At 39.0% G+C, this 20,543-nt stretch overlaps 1 protein-coding gene and 1 long non-coding RNA gene across 3 annotated transcripts in view; both read right to left on the bottom strand.

The window, feature by feature from the left end:
- LOC134220426 (protein tipE-like) overlaps window positions 1-20,543 on the bottom strand; it is a 170,622-nt gene that overhangs the window by 144,998 nt on the left and 5,081 nt on the right. The window lies entirely within an intron of this gene.
- Window positions 16,556-17,738, bottom strand: LOC134219140 (uncharacterized). The gene is made up of 4 exons (XR_009981494.1): window positions 17,577-17,738; window positions 17,354-17,514; window positions 17,179-17,296; window positions 16,556-17,114 (listed from the first exon to the last, which is right to left on the bottom strand). It is a non-coding gene; the product is annotated as an uncharacterized LOC134219140 (long non-coding RNA).

Raw genomic sequence — 20,543 nt, 5'->3', positions numbered from 1 at the left:
GCCACGACGTCGAAGTTGCGGGGATGTAGTTCATCGTAGATCATCCTGTCGCAACCTGCGAAACCTAGCGACTTTCAGTTTGATGTTCCAAGCTTCCAATCGTGATCCTTTATTCGTCGCCTAGGTATTTGCCGATTAAATGACGAACTCCTTAGAGGAAAGCAATGGATGTACACGTTTAAATTGTAATATTCTTAGCATAAGTGACGATGGCAAAAATACTGATGTGGATGAAACTACGGAACTGATGCACTCGGAGAATAGCAATAATCTGAATAAATCAAGTTTCCACAACGGAGAGGTACCTAATAGTAGTGAAGGAAATGAAAAACTAACTTTTGAGGATAATAGTGTTAATAACAATCAGTTACAAGCTCAATTGAATCATAACCAAAATAGTTCTTCGCAAAATTTGCATGCATCAAAAGAAATATCAATCTATTTTCAAAACTTTAATCGCATGCGAAGTGCTTCTAAAATTAAGGAAATACAAAATAATATTTTGAGCTGCTCTTACTCAATAATTCTAGCAAACGAGCAGCTGGGATATTAGTGTAAGAAGTAAGAAAGTTTTGGTAACAGTTATAATGTCTTTAGAGATGACAGAGATTGCGAATGGTCCGAAAAGAAATCAGGTGGTGGTGTTCTGGTGGCAGTTTCCACAAGTTATAATTCAGAAATCATTGCAGTAACGAAATTTAAAGAATTCGAGCACGTGTGGGTGAAAGTTCAAATGGCAAATAAGAATCATATTTTCGCTTCGGTATACTTTCCTCCAAACAGAGCCAATAAAGATCTATATGATAAGTTTTTTTCTGTAGCTGATCAAATTTTGTCGGGCCAAACTCCTGAAACAAAAATTTACATTTTCGGTGATTTCAACCAACGCAATGTAGATTTCATACCAGATATTGATAATGAAAACATTTTGCTTCCAATAGTGGGAGAAAGTGAAATTCTGCACTTTATTTTTGACAAAATTTCAAGCTTGGGACTTAATCAGGTCAACCATGTGAAAAATCAACAGAACTGTCATTTGGACCTATTGCTAACTAACATTTATGATGACTTTAGTGTGAACGAATCACTCACACCATTATGGAGAAATGAAGTGTTTCACACGGTAATCGAATACTCTTTGTTTTTACACGATGTTTCCCCACCTAATGACTATCAAATTGAGGAAGTTCTGGATTATCAAGCAGCTAATTACGAGAACATTAGAAATAAATTAAACATTATTGATTGGCAAACAACTTTGAGGAATCAAGATAATATCGAAAATGCTGCTAATTTATTCTACAGTAAATTGTTCAAAATAATAAACGAAGAAGTTCCAGTTAAAAGACGTAGACGCTCTTTTCTACAAAAGAACCAATCTGGTTCAATATGCAAATAAAGAACTTAAAAATCGAAAGCAAAAGCGCATAGGAATCACAAAAATTAATAATTCAAGTAGTATGGAAAATTATTTGAACATTTGCGATCAACTTAATACGGCTATGCACACAGCATTTGATGAGTATAATGCAAAAACTGAAGCGGAAATTAAATCTTGTCCCAAAATATTTTTCCAATATGTAAACACCAAACTAAAGACTGACAATTTTCCCTCAATAATGTACATAGACAGCAAAGTGGGTACTAATTCTGATGAGATTTGCAATTTGTTTGCTGAGTATTTCCGTGAAATTTACTCTGAACACTCAGAGGAGGACCGTGATCGCGCGTTTTTTGATTTCTATCCTGAGTTCTCAAACGATATAAGCGTCGACCAAATTAATGTTCTTGACATCTTGGACGCGTTAAAACAATTGGACGTAACAAAGAGTACCGGTCCAGATGGTGTTCCCCCCGTATTTTTGAAAACTATGGCAGCTGAGCTCACTGCTCCTTTGTTTTGGCTTTTCAATATGTCATTAAAATCTGGAGAATTTCCTAAACCGTGGAAAACTTCCTTTCTGGTTCCGATTTTCAAGTCTGGCAAAAATCCGACATTCGCAATTACCGCGGAATCGCTCTTCTCTCCACCATTCCAAAATTACTCGAAGCAATTGTCAATGAGAAAATATTCAACCAAATAAAAAATAGGATCACTACAAGCCAGCACGGATTCTTTAAAGGTCGGTCGACAGCTACGAACTTACTGGAATTTGTGAATTATTCTCTTGAAGCCATGGACAGAGGAAATCACGTTGAAGTTTTATATACGGATTTTAGTAAAGCGTTCGATAGAGTTGATATACCAATGCTTCTCTTTAAACTGCAAAAAATGGGAATCCAGCCTGGACTCCTTAAATGGCTTGAAGCATATCTGACCAGTCGCAATCAAATAGTTAGGTCTCTATAGGATTACCACCGCTTGTCGGAATATTACTTCCGCAAACGGGTCCAAAGTAAAACGAAGGCACGGGTCCAAGCAAAGATCGTAACGGGACTAGTGGGTACAAATAGCGCTGAGAAGCACGGTTGAAATTAAAATTAACTTCGGGTAGTATTTAAACTTCCTTCCGCAAAGAAAGAAAAGAACCGCACAGCACGAAAGCATGATGCGCTCTGGATTTAGGAGGGACCATCCTAATTTCACCTAATTAAACTGCATGAAAAAAAAATCCTCAAAATTTTAAATTGTTTTCCCCAAAGACACTTTATATCTAAAACTAATAGTTTTGGTGCAAATAAGTTTGTGTTGCTAGATTCGACTCAGGGACCATTGTGCACTGTCTAGCGGTTGAAGCTTGTGTTTACACGAAATTACACGTGAGTTATATAACGGGTGGCAACTAAAAACTGGAATGAAAAGAATTAATTGCATATTATTCGGCAACTCGGCCGTACGAATACCATTTTTTTGTTAAATATCTTGGCTGTGCATATGCACAGCATATGTTTCGAAATGGACAAATTGATATGAAATTTGCGAAAAAGAATCCACGTGTCTTGGAGGGACTCGAACCCTCAACCTTCTACTCTCTAGATAGGCGTGATAACCCCTACACAATATATTTAACAAAAAAATGGTTTTCGTACGGCCGAGTTGCCGAATAATATGCAATTAATTGTAACCAAGTGTCGGTCTTCCACCGTCATTAGTCGTCTGAGTACACGCGACCGCTTACGTAAGGCAATCAAACTCATCAAATGCTTTAGCCAAGCAAGCCTTTGGCACAGCAGAGTGCGATTGATTCGCATTCTATACCATCCCGCCCAACCCGTTGTTGGGGGGCATGTAGTGCGATCCTCTCGTTTAATAAACAATGTGCACTCGCTTGGCTGTGGATATACAACAGTAAAGCACATATGGAGATTGGACAAATCAAGCATCCGAAAGATATTCAATTTGCAAAAAAAGAGAGCTAACCGCGGTGGAGGTTGGTACTCGGATTCTGATGGCTTTTCCGCAAAGGAGACCTTTAAGTGGTCTTGTTGTGTAGGGGTTATCACGCCTATCTAGAGAGTAGAAGGTTGAGGGTTCGAGTCCCTCCAAGACACGTGGATTCTTTTTCGCAAATTTCATATCAATTTGTCCATTTCGAAACATATGCTGTACATATGCACAGCCAAGATATTTAACAAAAAAATGAAAAGAATGTTAAGAAAATTATTTTGAGCTTTTTAGTGGAATGTCTTAACTTGTCATAAGACGAGTTTGTACAATCCCATTTAATTCCACCACTTAATTGTACCTTGACAGATACGTATTTTGACCTCAACAGTAAGGCCGTCGTGTCTCGTACTTGACTCGAATTACGACTTCGAAAAGAATGGCTGGGGAAAAAAACTACAAAGAAATACAATTCAATCTGATATTTGTTATACAAAGAGTTAATTATTCGGCTGTTCGGTCACATTGAGAGTTGACGTAAAGTCAATGTCAACTTCTCTCCACGAACAGCCTAGATAGCCGTGTGGTGTCGGCAGCTGGTTATCTGGCTAAGAATAACATTACGGATTGCCTGTTCCAGTGGTAAAAGTCCACCATACAGGTGACCCCTAATTCTTGGTGTGATGCGGCTTTATGCTTACCGTGCCTACGAATGAATGGTTAGGGGGGTCTAATAAGAACCTAACCGCAAACGGAGCCTGTGAAGCACCAGGGCCCCTTCACAGTATTTTAGCCCTCGCTGCGCTAACCGGAGCTATGGCGTAGTTGACTTTTCACTTCTCCGAGATAATCGGCTACTCTTATTCAACTTCATCATGAGGTTAAATAAGAGTAGGGTTATGAATATGTGTTTTAATTAGTGTTCAACAAATTGTCACCTATATGGATTCGCATTATGCGTTTTATACAATGTGCTTTGTGTGTGTTACCTATATGGATTCGCATTATGCGTTTGACGTTCGGCTTCGGCTACTCTTGTTCAATCTCAACGTGAGGTTAAATAAGAGTGGGGTTATGGATACGTGTTTTACTTAGTTTTCAACAAATTGCCACCTACATGGATTCGCATTATGCGTTTTTCACAGTGTACTCTGTGTCTCGTCTTTGACGTTCGGCTATGGCTACTCTTGTTCATCCTCAACGTGAGTGTGGGGTTATGAATATGTGTTTTACTTAGTTTTTCAACAAACTTCCACCTATATGGATTCGCATTATGCCTTTTTTTACAATGTACTTTGTGATTGTCACCTATATGGATTCGCATTATGCGTTTTCACAGTGCACTCTGTGTTTCGTCTTTGACGTTCGTCTATTGTTACATCCTCTGTGTTTTTGTGACCTCTCTTTAGTCCCTAGCTGAATGCGTGTGAGTCTACATAATTGGCTTCCCTATAAATGGTTCCATTCTCCTTTCCAACTTCACTTCCTCTTCCTTTCCCCTTTTCACTTCCTTTTCCGTCAGGTAAATGATGAGAAAGGCCAGTGAAGGCGATGGCACAAATCTCCCAAATTGAGGGGAACGTGCCTCCTGAGCCGACGTTCTGATACCTGATACCTGAAGGCCGTCGTGTCTCGTACTTGACTCGACTTACGACTTCGAAAAGAATGGCTGGGGAAAAAAACTACAAAGAAATACAATTCAATCTGATATTTGTTATACAAAGAGTTGTCCTTAGTCATCAAACTTGGAATAATGAATATTAGCATATGGTCCGTGGTTATGAGTTGCTTCGTGTCTTTGGCCTTATAATCACCTTTGTATACAATATTGGAGCTCAGTAGACCAAAACACGCTATGACAGTTTTCGAAACATTTTCACGCTAAATTGTTCGACCGTTAACTTTTCCCTTATCCTTTATTCGCTTGAAATAATTTACAATGCGCGTAGTCATATTTCTGTGAGAGCACTATTATTCGGATAGAAAAGTATTGAAGTCATTCCAATTTTTAGTTGTTACCAGGTAGATTTTAAATGTCCCACTTTTTGCTCATGTTGTTAATACCTAATGTGAATATGTACTATGTGGAAGATATTGATTTGAATTACCTCCAATAACCACTTTTCCTTCGATGGGACTCGAACCCACGACCCACTACCACGATCACAAACGACGACTGAAGGTCGTGCACGCTAACTTTCACCTACTCAGTGACTGAGTAAAATTGTATTGCCGTCTCTCTTCTTCCCACGATAATTTTACTCAATTTTCGTCAAAAGCAGAATTACTCATAGTTTTGAATTGTCATGCTTTTGACGGAAAATGAGTAAAATTTCTGTGGGAAGAAAAGAGACGGCAATACAATTTTACTCAGTCACTGAGTAGGTGAAATTTAGCGTGTGGGTTAGGGTGTCCCAAAATTGGACAAAGTCTAGGATTTTGGGGGCTCAACCTTCAAATGAAAGCTTAGGGTAAAACAAAAGAAAAATTGTTCTACGACAACTCTGGGAAATGACGTTTAGGGGTGGCCCCGACGCATTTTATGAAAAAAGTGCATTTTTTTAGGTAACATCGAAAATACCGGTATATCGGAAAGAAATTCGATGAAACCCATCCATTTTATATTTTCTACATTTAACTTAGGGTCTATACTTTATGGTAAAACTTCGATACCGCATGTTTTAGGTCTACATATTTTTCACTGATGCTTTAAATGCCCAAAAATGATGAATTTTTCTTAATATTTTTTTATTAATGCATCCAAAACGGGTATCCATCATAATGCTTTCGAAACTAGATATACATAGAAAGATGGGGAATTTTATAACGAATATTTTGCTAAAAATAGCAACCTTCTATCTCTATCCGTTTAAAAGTTATTCACGATTTACTGCAGCTTGGAAAAAGACTTTGAAATTTCGGATCATAATACCTGGATCATGTTTAAGTAAAAAAACGCCTACTTTTCCATACCAACCAAATGAGCGCTTTAATAACCAATATAGTATTCATATGAGTTGCATAAAATTGATTTTAATACTTATTTGAGTGTTATAATGGAAACCCAACGATGGACCAGCAGTAACATGACTGACTACAAATTGTTCAGTTAGTCTGGGTGAGTGCTCAAATAGATTGATGAATATGGTTTCAAAACTACCCATAGGTAGGTTCAGTTTTCGTGTCATGGTTTGTCGAGCTGTGCAATGTTTCTCGATAACATGGAAATTAGTTGTTTTGTGACCATCTTGATTTTTGCAAGAACGATCATGTGAAGAAAATCCAACTAGATCATTTTGATATCGATTTGTCATATTTTACGCCATATTGAAGCTCATTTTACGCCATTGCAAAAATAGTGTGTGCAACTAATTGCAAAACTCGATTTTATCAGCACTCGTAGTATTTATCTCATTCGGCAAGCCTCGTTGGATAAACGTACAACCATGCTGATTAAATCATCTTTGTGCATCTTGTTACACAAATTACTATTATCATTATTATTTTATAATGCATATTGAAATATTTGGCATCTACCATCTACGGAATCTCTGGAAATAAGAACAATCTACACTAATTACGAACTATTTTGCCTACCAATACTGAATACAATGATAAATTGATTGCATCGATAAATCAGGGGACCAAAATGATCCAGCCGGATTAACTTCACATGATCGTGCTGGTTAAAAAATCAAGTTGGTCAGAAAACAATTAATTTCCATGTTATCGTGAAACATTGCACAGCTCACCAAACCATGAAACGATAGCTGAACCTACCTATGGGTAGTTTTGAAACCATATTCATCAATCTATTTGAGTACTCACCCAGACTAACTGAACAATTTGTAGTCAGTCATGTTACTGCTGGTCCATCGTTGGGTTTCCATTATAACACTCAAATAAGTATTAAAATCAATTTTATGCAACTCATATGAATGCTATATTGGTTATTAAAGCACTCATTTGGTTGGTATGGAAAAGTAGGCGTTTCTTTACTTAAACATGATCCAGGTATTATGATCCGAAATTTCAAAAAGTCTTTTTCCAAGCTGCAGTAAATCGTTAATAACTTTTAAACGGATAGAGATAGGAGGTTGCTATTTTTAGCAAAATATTCGTTATAAAATTCCCCACCTTTCTATGTATATCTAGTTTCGAAAGCATCATGATGGATACCCGTTTTGGATGCATTAATAAAAAAAATATAAAGAAAAATTCATCATTTTTGGGCATTTAAAGCATCAGTGGAAAATATATAGAGCTAAAACATGCGGTATCAAAGTTTTACCATAAAGTATAGACCCTAAGTTAAATGTAAAAAATATAAAATGGATGGGTTTCATCGAATTTCTTTCCGATATACCGGTATTTTCGATGTTACCTATAAAAATGCACTTTTTTCATAAAACGCGTCGGGGCCACCCCTAAACGTCATTTCCCAGAGTTGTCGTAGAACAATTTTTCTTTTGTTATACCCTAAGCTTTCATTTGAAGGTTGAGCCCCCAAAATCCCAGACTTGGTCCAATTTTGGGACACCCTAGTGTGGGTACATTTTTGAAATCAATATCTTCCACATTGTACATATTCACATTGAATTTTCACAACATTGTAAATTAATGTCCAAGACCCAAGTAGAGTGGTTTAATCCCCGGAATACATATAGGCAATTAACTTTAATTGAACTAAATGCTATAGTATCACAATACAAATTAACATTTGACAGTATATAGCAACACGATGAACTGAGCTGATGTCTGTATGTGTGTATATGTGTGCATGTGGGTATGTGTTTATATATAGACATAAGCCTTAGGTATGGGGTGTCTTTGGCTTGAGTAAGTAGCTTGAAATACCATCCGCTACAACTTTCCCGAAGACACTAGGCTCGTATCTGGTTTCGAAGGATAAGTAAAATTTTTATCTCACTTTTAGGTGAATTAATCATTTCAAAGATTTTCTCAAAAGAAGGGGCTTTTCACATCTAACATGTTTCACCCAAATGTAGAAAATTTCATTTTTATGAACTGTCATGTTCGTTATTTTCATACTTTTTTCGCCAAACCAAAATGAATACAGGTCTAGTTTTGAATCATTCACCTTATACTCGCTGAATATACGAGAATATCGAAAAGACGTTTTGCTGTTATGGGGTCTTTTTCTCTAATATGAGAAACATTTTTGTGTTCTCTCGTGTGGTATTCAGATGAAGTTGACGTTGCTTATCGCTCCTGACGATCAGAATGTTCCTTTTCCATATACCAAAAGGACAATAGTATCCATGAACTACGCTGGTAGTAAACAATTAAGTGTCTTAACTTCATAATGCATCAAGTCACTCGTGTCGTAAAAACATACAAATTGATTATGCATTGCAAAAAAATATTCACTTGCTGCGATACCGCTCAATAGAGCTTAGGCACTTCGCAATCATTGCATAAAACTCCTTCCATACACTAATGCCAACCTCCATATCAACAGTAGCGGATCCTTGACTGGCTTGTTGGTTATATGAAAGGAGGGTGGATATTTTATTTTTCTCCCATCCACATTGCAACACATTATTGCTTCTGCTTTTCTAGTGAGGAAATATTGAAAAGGAAACGTCAGAGACGAACCATAATTTTGAACAGCAACAACAATAGCAACGCATTCCAGTACGGTCTAGTGTGGGCGTATGGATCGGCAGCAACTGCACCAACCGTGTGGCAGAAGCAGCCTCAGTGGTATAGTTGTGATTGTGATGTTGCATTTTTGCTTCCCGTTCCCGTCATCGTCGGTCTGTCGGTTCGGTTGGTCCTTTGTTGCCTTTTCCTGATAACTACATACTGCTGATGCAGTAGAACCACCACACTAACAGCAACCCATAGGATGTATACTTAAGTCGGAAGGTCGTTTTGGAGCCAATAATGGGGCAAGCGAGTGTGCAAAATGAAAATTTTGCATTTCGGGTGGGTTGAAATCGAAAGGTTAAACTTGTTGAATAGCTGCAGAGGATCAACATTTGTATGGGTGATGCTCTTATTTTGCAGTTTACATAAGCCTTTACAAAATAGAAAATTCTTGAGAAGATTTTAATTGTTTTATTTGCTCTCTATCTTTCATGGATCCACATACCTTGCTTGAATATGGTAGGCCCTCATCATTTTCATATCCTTTTCCGAACAGCAATTTCCATGTACCGTGGAGGCGCATGGTAATTGATTACCGAGGCGTCTATACCTGACACAGGGTGTGGACTTTGTCTTTTTCGTAACCTAAAGGCACGGTATCATAAGAAAAATAACTTTTGATTATAGAGCCGAATATGCTCAGTCCTATATACTAAGTAAATCGACTCAGCTCCAGGAAATAGGTACGGTGTCGGTGTGTGTGGCCCAGTTGTAGTTGAAATTCGCGATTTCACGGAAGCCGCGAATTCCGCGAAATTTGATGATTGCCACGAATTTAAATAATTTCCGAGAAAAGCCGCTAAATTCGGTTAATTTGGTCTCACTGTTACAAACCATGTGCAAGAAAGAGCATATTATAGCTCTTCACATACTTCGCTTTGATACTACCACACAGCTATTATATATTGCTCTCATCTGTTAGAAGCTAAGTTCCCGACGTTGTGACTTTACAATTTCGCATTTGACCCTTAGATTTGCAAATCGAACAGACAATTTTGAGAAATGAAAAGTAGATACCCGATGGGATATTTGTACGTGATTAGTGATCAGTTGAAATGTTCATGTTCAATTCACGAGCAAAAAAGATCGATAAGCATTTCAAAGTCACGATAAAAGCGCAAAGAGCACTAAGGTGAACCCGGGCAGAAGTCACAAACAGAGTAACATAACATGATATGGACTTGATTGATATAAGAGATAAAATAACAGGCAACAATATTAAAAATCTGTACCGAAATATTATTTAAATATCAAGATATGTTATGGATACGATCAAGCCAATAGCACATGATATTGATCACTTCTTACAAATAGCATAACTTGATCTCCTCATGATATTTCATTGCAAAATATTTATATTGTCGTCTGATCTTTTATCTCTTATATCAATCATGTTCGTATCTCATTTTGCTATCTAATCAAGATTTGATATTATTGAGATAATATTCGTCTGCTCGGTAGGAGACGCAAAAGGCAAACAAGCAAAGAAGCAAGCAACAAACTGTGGCCTGTGATGTGAGAAACGTGTTATATTTTAAGCTGGCGAAAGTCTCCAGCTCTGCAAATTTTCCTCCTAAAAAGATGGATTCTCACAGAACTGTGAGTAACCAAAGATCTATCCGCGTGTTTGAAATATGGTAAATTAAGGTGCGGCTTATTTTTCGAATGTTTCCGAAACCTGGAATTCGTGTGCTTAAACGCTTGTTTATGGCAAAAAAAAGAGCCTCGGATTTTGATGCCAAAATATCGAAGTTTAGAGGTCGCGCAAAGCAGTAGTAAATTTATGAAAATTTTGTGAACATCATATTTCTTGATATCAGCTCCAAATGATGGTAATATGCAGATTTTGTTAAAAATGTCTTCTTTTTTAAGAAAAATCAGTTTTACAAACGCTCTAACTTTGTCAAATATTAGCCGAATCTGGATATTTTTTTATGAAATCAAAGAGAAATTTGTATTCTATTTTTTAAGAACAATTTGAGTTTCTAAAACCATTATTTGGCAATGTTTTAGACCAAATACTGCAAGACATTTTTTTATTGAGCAAAGACGCCACAAAGTAGGCCATAATTATATTACTTTCATAGTACATCTTCTTCTTATATACATAAAAATGAATTTTTGTCTGTCTGAACCTTATAGACTCGGAAACTACTAAACCGATCGGCGTGGAAATTTGTATGCAGGGGTTTTTGGGACCGGGGAAGGTTCTTAAGGTTCTTAAGGTTCTTAAGGTTCTTAAGATGGCCAATAGATCTTTGGTTACGCGTGTAGATCTAAAAGCCTTATTTCGGTAATTTTTTGGATGACCAAGAACTTATGCTTTGAAAACAATCTATTCTATGAGTCATACAGAGCATGTACCATATTTCAAACAGGTGGATAGATCTTTGGTTACGCGTGTAGATCTGAAGGCCTTGCCGGTTTTTTGAGTATGACCAAGAACTTATGCTTTGAACACAATCTTTTCTATGAGTCACATAGAGCATGTACCATATTCGAAACATGCTGATAGTTGTTTGGATACGCGAGTAGATCTCAAGGCCTTACTTCATTGATCTCTTGGATGACCAAGAACTTATGCTTTGATTACAATATCTTCTATGAGTCACATAGAGCATGTACCATATTTGAAACAGGCTGATAGATCTTTGGTTACGCGTGTAGATCTAAAGGCCTTGCTTCGAGATTTTTTTGGATGACCAAGAACTTATGCTTTGAACACAATCTATTCTATGAGTCACACAGAGCATGCACTATATTTGAAACAATTGGATAGATCTTTTTTACGCGTATAGATCTCAAGGCCTTATTTCAGGAAATTATTGAATGAGTTTGAGCATAGATCGGAACACATTCCTGCTTTTATATCACAAAGACCATGTACCATATCACGATCCATACTAGCGTACTATGACCTACAAACAACACCTAGTGAACAAATAGGTAGAAGCACCGTCCATTTTAAATATTTACCAATTTACAATTTTCTAAGTGCCCAGTAGGCACCGACATAAAAGAAAAAAATTGAAGTCCCCAGTAGGCATCAACATACAAAATTTCCCCTCAATAATGGTTTTCGAGTTATCGATTAATGTCGTGAGATTTGACGAATCCGACCATTGTGCAGTGTGGCAGATCTTAATCCGTAATGCATCACGAAAAGGTATCTACCCAGCATTACAGACTCCGTTAACTGTCTAGCTAATTATTTCACCCTCAGGCCATATATTCCGTCGGCACAGGTCGCCTAACACCTTGGGACTCGGGATTAGGGACATCATATATTCAGTGTTGTACCAAGTCTGGCGATATGACCGGATTTACACCGTTACGCACTATTTATGAGTCTCCATATCCCAGCGTAACGGACAATTTGAACACTCACTCCAACTAATTCAGCAAAATGATGAATGGTTTTTCATTATAGCACCCAAATGAGTCCTGTAATAGATTTTATACAACTCATTTATACAACAGCTCCCATGCGAGATGTTGTTCCATAACCAGTTAATTACAATGGGATATCAGCCGATTCCCCGTATCCATCGAATCTACTTTGACAAAATTTCACACCTTTTCCCTCTACCCAACTATGTGTATATCAGAATTGAACAACAATCGGTTTCGGTTCAATAAAATCTCAGCTTGAAAACCGATATCAGTCGAACGATGATGACACATACTAAAGTATAATTCAAGACAAAATTTTCAAAACGACTTATCTGCTTTTGTAAGCAAAGATTCAAACGTCGATTTGACGAATATGATAGCACCCCCAAGCAAACCAACACCACCAACAGGTAGCAGAGACCTTCAGCTACCTATTGATGGTGTTGGTTTGCGTGGGAGTGCTATCAGATTCGTCAAATCGACGTTTGAATCTTTGTTTACAAAAGCAGATAAGTCGTTTTGAAAATTTTGTCTTGAATTTACTTTTAAAGGCATCAATCTAGCCAAAATAAAGAAAATTTTCAACTTTACGTAACCCGTACGAACTGCCAATTATTTAGTTTTGACATAAATGTTCCTCATACTAAGAATAAAGAGAACAAATATGCAACATACTCTTCAAGTTACCTCTACCAACATCACCTAGCTAGATAGATACTTCCTGTCTTACAGAGAATACATGTCTGTCTATGGGTTATACCACGAGTGGCCGCCTGTCCTCAAAATAGCATTAGGTCAGGGCGAAATGATTCCAATAATTTTTGGCACCGGATCATGAATCACACAAACAACACGCCACTTCCGACCCCGGGTCATAGACAGTACTAGCGAAATTGATAGAGGGGCGAGAAAGAACTGACGGTGATGACGGTGTGTGAGCTCTATCTGGCTGACGGATTCCATTTTCCAATGGCACGATGAATATTCAAGCTCTCGGTTCTGTAGTCTGTAGGTAGTTGCTGCAAATGGATTTGGCGTGTGTTTGAATTGTAGATATGAGTGCTGCAGTTTTTGAGTTGGTGTTTTATAGCGGATAATGAAGGTATTTGAAAGCGCTCTGACGGTTCTAAATATTTTAACTGAATCCACCAATGCGTTTGCTTTAGTTTACAGCCTTTTTACCTACAATTTAGTTGATCAAATTATTAACTTATTCTAGAAGTATTATATACAGCAAGTACGGAAAAAACGTTAGGAAAAATCCCAAAGAACTCCCAGAGTAGAGCAACGACAATCTATTACCTCGAAAAATGTTTATTCAAAGTATTTTTAAATAACTATCTAATGTTATCAGATAGGACACCATTAGCGTAGCATTCTAACTTTTGTACAAAAATTCATTTCCGGGACTGAAGATCATTTGCATTATTTGTGATATTCAGTGCTCCAATGCATATTTTATCAGATGGCTCAACTAGCGAAAAGAATTCGTACATAAATTCACTTTAATATAGTCTGATGGAGAGAATCCAATTGCAATACAACTTTTAGAATGCAATCATGGCCTTTGGAAACACTGATGGGACCAACTATTGTTTTGACTTTTGATAGGGCACCATTTGGTGCCACACCCCTGCAGTGCTGGAATGTATTAGAACTAAAACAGATATAGAATAAATGAATGACGGAATGCTTGCAGTTTTGATTCGAAAGTCACATATAAAAAAAACATAGAAACGATGAATGCGTGAAATTACAAAAAAAAGTGTGATTTTATGGACTTTTAATGGAATAATATGTTTGAATAAAAACATACATACACAAAGTCTATTTCATGTCATGGTCACGGTCATGTTTGATGAACCTAGAGCAGGGATAGAACTTTTCTTATCTTTTCCCTTCTATTTTCTGTACTAAGTTGAATCTATTTCAATAAATTATTGTACTGACCATTTATAAATAATTATCATATCTTGCAACAACACAGATAAGCACAGCACATAAGATAAAAAGAGAATTAGATACATACAGCAGCGACTGTGTCAAACGGCTTGAAGATCCCTCCCAAAGCCAACGGCTTTGGTACCTGCTTAGGATGTGGTGGGGTTTGAAGTGGGCTCTGTTGAATTTTATAAATAGCTGCATGTATCCGCCAGTAGGCGCAGTCACAGCGAACAGAAGGTTTGCGCAGTTTCAATAAGCTGCGCGTAAAACCAATAATTACTACCAATAATGACATAAGAGATAATACGACTCAATACAATGGACAACAACCATGACTAGACTACGCGCAGCAGCTGGAAGTGACACTCCCAACGGCAGAGCAGCTAGGCGCAGCGTCTCTTGAAGATGGCTAGAGAGATATTCGATCCGCCACCCGAGTAGAAGAAAACATCTCAATAATATCAAATGTTGATAAGATAGCAAAATGAGATATGGACATGATTGATATAAGAGATAAAAGATCAGACGACAATATCAATATTTTGCACTAAAATATCACGAGGAGATCAAGTTATGCTATTTGTAATAAGTGATCAATATCATGTGTCATTGATTTGTTCTTATCCATAGCATATCTTGATATTTAAATGATATTTCGGTGCAAATTTTTGATATTGTTGCCTGTTCATTTATCTCTTATATCAATCAAGTCCATATCATGTTTTGTTATCCTGTTCATGGCTTCTGCCCGGGCATTGGAAGCACCACAACCGCTACACTAGGCACGGTGCCCCTAGATCAGAACCCCTGGAGCTGACCAACTACCATGAGAGCTGTTTAGGCATGGTGGTGGTGAGGCATTAGACCTAGCTAGTAATCACTATCCTGTATGCATCCCCGCATGAAGGTTACTACGATCGGGTCCCTTACAATCCAAATAACTTATGATTATAACCGAGACACCTATATATCAGTTCTGAGGTGGCTGGCTCTTGTTCAACGAACATACCGACCAGCCCACTTTCAGTTTAGTTTAGTTATCCAGCATCTTCTTGGCGTCAGCCGGAGGTTCTTGGAATGAGGCCACCTGCATTCCCGCAAAGCCTTTCCGCAACCGAATCGTGAAGTCCTGGATCTCGACTCCGACTGATCTCACAGCGCGTCTGCCAGATATCCATCTTCGGTTATCTCATCTAGGTCTCTGCACTGGATGACCGAAACTAGGCATAGGGTTCTCACTTGAACCCCATCTACCAGTACTTCCTTAGTCATCTCGTTGCTTCTCATGACATTCAAGACATCGGCGTAGATTTTATCGTCAGACTTGACGATAATCGCTTCACCTCTGTCTTTCCGTTTGCCACGGCCATTAGAAGGCGCACCCTTTTTAACGCGTGCTCTACCCTTCTTTGGTCCTCTTCACTTGCCGCACCTCTTACGGATTGCTGTTCCCTACTCTTCGGTTTTTAGGGCTCACGATCTCTCGCGCCAAGACAGGTATTCAACCCGGCGAAGTTCAGTCACCTTCCATGGCGGAGGCAATGATTGTCGCTGTTCTCTAGGGTCAGTCACATGTACGACCTTCTCCTGACGAATATTAGTTTCCTTCTTTTCGGTGGTACTGTGCTTTTTAGCTGCTTGGCAGACCTTATACGTAGCTTCGGAGAGCACCGCTGCACAGTGCTGCTTTTTGTCGATTTCGTGCACTTATTTTATAGCATCGTTTCTGCTGATTTCTTCACTCAAGTTTGTTAGTTTTCAAAAGGGACTTTCTTTTGAGAAAATCTGTGAAATGATTAAACCACCTAAACGTGAGACAGGGCTGGATGCCATGCGAGGGTTGGCACTGGCGTGGTCAAAGCCAGATCAGCGCTACTCAGGTTTAAGAAGGCCCCACAGTATTACAATATCCAAAAACATGCAGCCAATATACTATAATCTAGAATCTCACTGGCATTAATCCTGATGTGCCGGTTGGCACTCCTGCTGGGCTTGTGCACTTTCAGCGGCACACGATCGCTTTGATATGGCCTGCTTGCGAACACATGCAGCTTTATATAGGGGCTTAGCAAATCCCCACTGCCAAACCCCACCACATCCTAGAATCATATTGCGAGTTTCCCGGTAGCGGGTAGAGCTAAACTACCAAATGGAAGACGGCACACAAATACCGGAGGGCTAGAGCTCAATCAAATGCCACAAATCCAAGAAAATAGCTGATTTACATGTTTTTCATCTTTATTACACTACTTTCTCCTACCTACATGTCCTTCACCACTGCTTCCTACTATCTTTCGTGTCTCTTACATGCTATGATTTTGAGTACTCACAAAATTGCTCATCATTGGGTGCACCCACGAATCCTACTCACTGTCGCCTCCACGACGCACTTCGTTTGCGACCCCTCATAATCGTGCCTTTCTCCGGCGGTTGGCCGTAGATGTTGTCCTGGACCGTTAGCCACTCTGGTGCTTCGGCACTCACCAACACGAGCGTACCGCGATTCTGCACGGCCTGCACGAATGATTTTCTCCGCGCACTTTCTCCGAGGGGTGTTCTTTCGACGGATTCCTGCACCAGTGAGCGGCCGTTTCGTCCCACTTCAGCTGCTGCGTTCCTTTTCGCCTCTCTGGAAGCACACCGTTCGGAGCTGTGGGGACCCTCGTTCTTGAAGGGGCTTCTCGATGCTATCCGATTCACTCGCTGACCTCGTATCCGGGATTTGTCCCTTCCTTAAACCCTATCCTGATGGTGAAGTTCTCGATCCGGTGAAAAAACCCTGCCAAATCAAACGTCGTTAATATGCGCTAATCAAACAGTTTGTTCGATCGCAATTGACCTACCCAATAGGGGTTTCTTTTGTAGGCGCCGGAATAGATGGATCGACCAAATTGTTCCTTCGCTGGCTGTGGAAGTTTCGCTGTCGTGCGACCGACCGACGTGTCCTTCGACCGCAGTGATCTGTATAAGTTTTTTGGTTATGTCACGTTGGCAAAATTAACTTTTCGGTACAATTACCTTTTGTTGCCCCGTCAATCAGTGCTGCATTAACCGGATTTTGCGTTAGCGATCACCCTGCAAGCAGGAGAGTTTCCTTGGAAGGCTCACGGTGCTTTTTTCCTTGTGACAAACGGCGAATGACTCCGTGGATGCTCGTCCGTCTCCCCGTGAGACAACACCTATTGGGGAACATTCACACCATCATTTTGAGGAGATTTGTTTAAGGCAATATTCACTTTACCTTGAAAATCGACGGTTGAATCCTGTGCGAGCTTGTGGCCTTGCGGAATGCACTTAGGACCGATTGGAGTTCGCAAATTGCGTTTTATTGTCGGACGACACTTTCCACGCGTCCGCTATGCCACCGTACTGCGAAGAATGGTATTCTTTTTTTTTGTTTCCACTCCCGTTCCGTTGGGTTGGTATCTGTTCCGCGACGCTTCTAAACAAATCTCGCTTAACTTTTCAAAAGGACCTAAGTAACATTTTTCATGAATTAATTTGAATAGCGCAATCAACAGAACAACATGAAAGCTATTGATTGCAGTATTCAAATTAATTCATGAAAAAAATGTTACTTAGGTCCTTTTGAAAAGTTAAGCGAGAAATCATCGCTTCGCAAAGAAGTTACGCTCTGTCGGGGTGGGGGGGGGCGATAGTGTTTGAAACGACGGTTGAGAGTGAATCGTGGTTGCGTTGTTGTATTATGTTTTGCGTGTGAGGCGACAGTTCACTTTGCTTCGTTCACTTATTCAAAGAGTAATTCAACCACAGATAAACAAATCTAAACGTAACAATCATCCACCGAATGAGTGGAAAAAGGGATAATATGCCAATCAACTTGAGAGGCGACAAGTGGAAGTATGAGAACTTTCGAGCGATCCTAAATGCCACCTCCACAAATTGATTTCCCAGATCATTTTCCGTCGTCTTTCACCAATAGTGAATGAGCTCGTGAAGAGTTATCAAGCCGGCTTCGTTGATGGCCACTAGACGGGAATACCTTCGAGATGGTCGACGAATTCGTCGTGAAAATGACGTTTCAAATTTTGTGATCAACATGTTTTGGTACTTATGTGTCAGATGTCCATATTTTAGCCCAATTATCATACTTGAGAAGAAGCAAACTAAAACAATAAATTGACATTCAAGGTACCGAGCCCTTCATGCAAAATGTGAGTTGTTTAAATCATGTTGATCACAAATGCTGTTTTGGATAACAGCGCCTCTAGCGTTCTGATACTTTTGATTTTACTAGGTCTGCCTTCGATCCTTGCCAACGGCTGATAACGATGTTAGTCGTGAAATACGAAGGCTTTCGAAGTCGGCCTACTACGGGCTCCAGAAGAAACTGCAGTCACCCTTACTAAATGTATCATGTATACTGCCGCTAACCGCAAGTCAAGCACATCTGTATAAGGGATCCATATACAGATGTGCTCGACTTGCGGTTAGCGGCAGTATAGTCCTCTACGGACATGAAACTTGGACCATGCTCGAGGGGGGACTTGCAAGCACTTGGAGTATTCGAAAGATGTGTGCTTAGGAACATCTTTGGCGCTGTGGTAGGATAAGGACCATTGGAGTGCTCGAAAGAAAAGTGGAGGCAGCGATTGAACGACGAGTTGCATCAGCTGTTGGGAGAACCACCCATTGTTCACACCGCGGTGAGCCGAGCACGAATCCAGAATGTCGGACAATAATCCATTGAAAGTGATCCTCGATAGCGATCCGACGATCACAAGAAAGCAAAGGAGCGCAGTGAACAAAGTGGGTCGATCAAGTGAAAGACGATTTGCGGACCATCCAAGGGACCATCGGTAGACTACGTGGTTGGTGACGTGCAGCCATGTGCTGAATGGAGACGATTTTTATGTACTGCTACACTGAACCAATACCTCCTCCTTATATCGACTTACAGTTGATTTGCTCTCGCCCTTTAACGAAAATAATTCGTTTTCCGAATGATAGCCATTCGATTCAACTAACTCTGCGGCTCCACATAATATTCGCACTGGTTCCGGCTTCGGAATCATATATATGTATTTTTGTCGAATTACGTAGCTCCTCCAAATCCACCATAGCCAAATGCGATAACGTAAGCAAATCACTGCGAAATTTTCAAAAATAATAAACTTCTTAATAAATTAATCATTAAATACGTTAGTATATCTCTGGTATAACTTACCTTTATAAATAACTGAGGAACTATTTATATTCACTGCTACCATTAGCAATTAGTTTTTCGCTTACACGAAATAAGTGCAAAAGCTGCGGTCTTCTGGAACAAACTAATTTATGAAAAATGGCAACCATTTACCAAGTCAGCCAACCGCAGTAAGAAAAAAACATTAGAGAATCGTATGACTGTCGTCATAGGGCGAAATCAAAACAATTATCATCCGGTTATCGAATGACGCTACAGTATCAAAGCGTAGACAGAAAATTGAATTGTTTGTCACCCAATTCTTGTATGAAAATCAACTTTCTTCCAGATGATTTTCATACGAATATTAATGCATGCGGTGGTCGCTCTGCTCTCTCATATGATAACGGGAGGAGATAATTAATAGAAAGCTAGAATTACAATTCAGTCGATGTAAGGATGAGCTTTGGGTTCAGTGTCAGAGAATAAGTCAATTTAAAGAAACGAAGTTCGCTGGATCTGCTAGTAATAAATAAATTACTTTGAAAGGAAATTGTTTTGACGTTAAATCGATTATCCGATGAGTGTACGCCCAAATCGCCATAGAACATTGCTGTCCCGCAGTTCATTAACTGCCTACGATTGCATATTTGTAACATTTGTATTTTTGTCGATTTTGTGATAAGCTCATGAATCATCTCCAAATTGCTAGTTCTTTCAGCTGAACAGGTGAAATAAGAAAGTATGTTCCAGAAATATATAAAAATACGAGAAAGACAAAAAATATCAAGTTGTTTGGTAACATTAAGCAAATTGGCCGCATATCCGTAACACTGGAAAACCTTTATTGCCAATACACCCTGTTCTGTGTACAAAAATGGTTACAATTAGTTTGCACTAAAATGCCAAGTTATGGAAAATCTTCTACGGAAGATTCCAACTGGATTAAGTGTTCGCGCAATTTTTTTAAATTTTTCTTAAAATCATTGAGATTCGTATCACAATCTTCATCATAGGTACCATTTCTTCCATGCCTACTTTTGTCGATTGTTATAAATACAG

The sequence above is a fragment of the Armigeres subalbatus genome, chromosome 3, assembly GCF_024139115.2.
Source record: "Armigeres subalbatus isolate Guangzhou_Male chromosome 3, GZ_Asu_2, whole genome shotgun sequence".
Lineage (NCBI taxonomy): Eukaryota > Metazoa > Arthropoda > Insecta > Diptera > Culicidae > Armigeres > Armigeres subalbatus.
This window is presented reverse-complemented; position numbering and strand designations above follow the sequence as displayed.